The sequence below is a fragment of the Empidonax traillii genome, unplaced genomic scaffold (genome assembly GCF_003031625.1).
Source record: "Empidonax traillii isolate 1590-97213 ecotype Southwest subspecies unplaced genomic scaffold, ASM303162v1 scaffold1417:size190790, whole genome shotgun sequence".
Classification (NCBI taxonomy): Eukaryota; Metazoa; Chordata; class Aves; order Passeriformes; family Tyrannidae; genus Empidonax; species Empidonax traillii.
The window spans coordinates 24219-28844 of record NW_020956610.1 but is presented as its reverse complement, the minus strand read 5'-3'; the positions used below and the strand labels follow the sequence as shown (position 1 = coordinate 28844).

Sequence of the window (4626 nt, the reverse complement as noted above, 5' to 3'; positions counted from 1 at the left end):
CATTTGCCACGTGCAGCACCTGAATGGAGGAGGAAATTTTGGGTTTCCAAACAGATGGTGTTGAGGGACTCAGCAAAGCTGTTCACATTGGCAAGGAGTGGGAAACTGGGGAGGGTTTGTTTTTTTTTTTCCAACCCCCAGAGACCCATAAATTGCTGGTGGAGGACGAGTGGGGATCGACCCTTTGGTACTTCCTTTGTCCTTCCCCCCAGGTACACACAAGGAAGGGCTTTGGAAAACGTGGGAGTTTTCCAGCTTAGCCTGGGAATTCGTCTTCCCCTGTCCTTTCTCTGCCATCCTCATCCTCTGCAATCCTCTGCTGACAGGTCTGCGCTGAGGATCTCGGCGCTGATAAGAGCCCAGGTGGGACCATCCCACCTCGGGTCACCTCCCAAACACCAGAGGCCGTAACTTTTTCTAGACAGAGGAGGAAGGAAACTGCTTTTCTTTTTTTTTTTTTTCTTTTCATTCTCTCAGTGTCCCCCTTAAAATGATTCCCAGAGGGAGGGGGTGAAGGGAAGCCCCGAGAGCAGGGGCGGCGTGTTGGGAACGTCGGACTCACCGCGCATCTGCTGCCCGCGGAGTCGGGGCTCTGGTTGTCGGCATGTTCCTTCTGGATGCATCCTGCATGCTGCACCCAGGGCATGTGGACACGGCTGGCAGCTCCCTGCCACCCTCACACCTGGGGTTTTAGGGATAGGGAGGTGTGAGAGCTGACCTAGGAGAGGGCAGGTCCGGCATGGCCCCCCTCCGGAGGGGCAGCCTTGGGGTCGCTTCTCAAGGCTGCCCTGAAAACCGTGGAGGGGAACAGTGATTACACTCGTCCACACCTGGTGTGAGTGGGATTCCTTAGAGCATCACAGCCTTGCACACACCCCCAGTAGGTTCTGGGCAGACCACGTGTGTGGATTTTCCCATGCCTGACTTGCTGTGTCTCCCCCAGACTCCGTTCCAGTCGTCGGGGTTGGACACGAGCAGGACGACCCGGCACCACGGGCTGGTGGACAGAGTGTACCGGGACAGGAACCGCCTGGGCTCACCCCACCGCCGGCCCCTCTCCGTGGATAAACATGGAAGACAGATATCCTTTGGTGTAGGACCCCCGGTGCTGTCACTGCTTCCAGTTCCCTCAGTTCCTTCCTTCCTGCCCTCCTCACCTGTTCCCATCCCTGCTCGTGCCACCCCTGCTCCTGAGCTGAGGGCTGGGCTGGAAGGACCTGCAGTGGGTGTTGGCCTTCCCCTGTTTCCTCAGCCAGGAGTGGGGATAATCCTGCACACGGAGCTGAGGGGGGATCAGGGTCCTTTGCTGGTTCGGTGACACCAGCAAGGGCTCCCCTGGGGGCAAATCCTGCCCGCTGAATTCTGCGGCCTCCCACCATGGGGTCACTGACATCATCCCCCTGGGCCTGTGCCAAGCTTTTGGCAGCGTCCCACACCATATCCTTGTCTCTGGACTGGAGAGCCATGGATGTGATGGATGTGGTGGATGTGGTGGATGTGATGGATGTGATGGATGTGGTGGATGGGGTGGATGTGATGGATGTGATGGATGTGGTGGATGGGGTGGATGGCTCCACTCCATGGGCAAGGAATGGGCTGGATGGCCACGCTCCAAGAGCTGCACTCAGTGTGTCCACGTGGGGACCAGCAGTGAGTGGCACCCTCAGGGGTCGCTTTTGGGGCGTCTTGATGTCACTGTTGGTGACATGGGCAGTGGGATCGAGGCCACCCTCAGCAAGTTCACCAGCTTTGTGGCCCCCAGCATGAGAAGGACACGGATCCTCTGCTTCCAACCCAAACCATTCCGTGATTCTCTGAAAAGCCAGGGCCGTCTGGGGGAAACCGAATTTCCCTTTGGATCCGAGTAAATCCAGCCCGGGCTAATTCCTTGCAGTCGGTTGTGCATTTGATTGCAGGTTGATTCATCCAGTTGGCACTTGCCCAGCGATGTTTCTTCTTGCCATTTGCGAGCCTCGATTAACCGGTTATTTCTGATGTGCCACCGTCAGGTTGGTGTGATGGGGCTGGAGGGGCTGCGGGAATGGGGGAGCGGGGGGGCTGGTGGCTGCCCAGGGAGCAGTTGGATCTGCAGGAAAGCAGGATGAGTGGCTCTTGCTGCTCAAACGTCACAACAATCCACATAATCCTCTGGTTGAGAGCGTCCCTTTTAAGTCCCCCCAGGGTGTTGCTTGCTTTTCTCCTGCGAGCTCGGTGCCTTCTGATGGGTCAATTGGAATTATTCTCGGGAAAAGACATTCCAGTGGGCCCTCTGCTTCAGTGAGAGAGTGCTGTTGTTCCCCTTAACTCTGTGCTCACGTGGACAGCTGTCCCTACGGAACGGTGTACCTGTCCCCTCCGTCAGACACCAGCTGGAGAAGGTTGGTAGCACCTCGATCGGGCAATCAAATTATCCTGTGTTCCTTCTCAACCCCATCATTGAAACAATGGCTCTTCAAACTTAAACTAACTTGTCCTGCAAATCAGTTGTTTCACAAGGAAATTGCCCCTGGTATGTGGCATCAATAGATTTTTTGGTTTTTTAATGCCGAGTGTTCAGGTTTTGCTGAGTTGGTTGTGCTGATCTGAGGGGTTGCAATTCTTTCATTTAGAGAAGCTGGCAATAAAAATAACGTGGGGTTTTTTGCCTTTTGTTTGTTTGTTTGTTTGTTTGTTTAGGACAAATTCCGATTCTGCCTTGCACCAGAGCACCATGACTCCAGCTCAGCAGGAATCCTTCTCTGGAGGGTCCCAGGACATGCAGCAGAAAAGAGGTAAACAGGGAAAAATGCCTACAGGTATTCCTGATGTGATCTGCAGGGGGGTTGTGAGACCCAGGTCTGCTGGTGCTCCCTGGATCCGTGACAGGAGTTGGAGTGAAGAGTCACATTCACCTTTGTGGGTGCTGAAATCCGTGAAAAAATGGTCCAGAACTGAGCAAGGACATCTCCCTGAGCCCCAAGTTGTGTTGTTCTGACACTTCTCCCCGGGGAGGAGGATCTGGGCTGGTGGGACTGTGGTGGTGAGTGCTCCGAGTGCCGCTGAAGGTTGGGAGCAACTTCTGGAGCAGCACAGAGATCACAGCAGCTCAGCCAGGGGTACAAACACCGGGAAGGAGCAAGAGCTTCGTCTTAGTTCTTAATTTACGGCCTTGAGATTCCCCGGGGATCGTCCCCCCAGAGGCAGCACTTCCAGACAACGCTGATAACATTTCCAGCTCCAGGCTGGAGCAGCCTCTGGAACCGCAGTTCTGGTGCCCTCTGCTGGGCCTTGAGCCTGCTCCAACTCAGGAAACACGGCAGGACTTGAGCATCCTGGAGGTCTTCTCCAGCCTTAACCATTCCCTGGTTCTGTGGAAAGCTCTATAAATCTCTGTGTATGGAAGTTTAATCCTTCACCAGGCACCCAGAGATGGGGTGACACAAACTCGCTGTCCTGCGGCTCCTCCATGTGCCCCAGGAGCTGGAAAACGTGGGGAAATGGTCATGTTTAGCAGCATTCCCTAAATATGGGTTTATAGTCATCCTTGTGAAAGGTTTCTCTGGATTCATCTCTCCCTCTGGGCTTCTCCTGGTGGTTCTCTGTCCCCTTGTTTGTTTGAACCGAGAAACGTCCTTGGAACGTGGAGAAGTGGCAGCTTCATGGGGTTTCCTCTCTCCCAGGGGAGATGGATTGGATTTTCCCCCGCTGGAATTGCCCTGTGGGCTTCCCATTTAGGTGGACCAGGTGGAAATCACTCGTGCAGGATGCAAAAGATAGGAAAAACTATGTCCCAAATGCTCCCTTCCACTTAGGTCTAAATGGAATCCAGTTAGATCTCTGGCCTTAGCAGACTGAGCTGGAGGTGAGAAATCTTTTAAAGCATCATTTGAGGTTGGTTTTTTTTTAAGCTGATAGTGTCTCACTGATTAATTAGGTAATTAAATACAGTTTTAGTCTCTTCTGCTTTCTGGTACCTTTGTTTTTTGTTAACGAGTGTGACCGTTTCAAACTCGCTGATAATTGTGAACTTCATGTTTTTCAGATTTCCAGTCTGAAAGTGTCTCCCCGAGAAGGTTCATGTTACTGGTGATTAATTATATGATTGGTTTTTTGTTGTCTTGTTTTAGTTTTGTTGCTGACTGTCCCTGGAATGGAGGAAGGCACCTCAGATGCAGACAAAACCCTCTCCAAGCAAGGCTGGGACACTAAAAAGGTGGGAATTGCACCCTTCAAAGTGTAGAAATACTAATTTTCTAAACATACTAAGGTCAATGAATGCTTTAAACATTGTCACAGTTAAAAACCACTTGAAGAGATTCGAGATTAAATGTTGTGTTTAGAAACAAATCATAAAAAATAGACCAGAAAGGCATTTTTAGGTATTCATGTGTGTAGGCACGGGATTGATTTTATCAGGAGAAAATCTTGGAATTTAAGATTCGTTTGGACAATAAAGCGAAAAAAGGGTGATAAATATCTCCTAAGAGCTTCACAAAGCTCTTGTGTAGAGTAGCTGTGCTATAGAAATGTACATAATTAAACTTTTGAGCTGAAATACATCCTGAACACTCATTTCCAGCAGCATCTTTGCCTTTAAAACTCTCTCCCTTCTCTTTCAGACCGGGTCATCCAGACCTAAATCATGTG

General features: G+C 51.5%; 1 protein-coding gene across 2 annotated transcripts in view; it reads left to right on the top strand.

The window, feature by feature from the left end:
- CRTC1 (CREB regulated transcription coactivator 1) overlaps positions 1-4626 on the top strand; it is a 48090-nt gene that overhangs the window by 28474 nt on the left and 14990 nt on the right. The gene's annotated exons all lie outside the window — the stretch shown is intronic.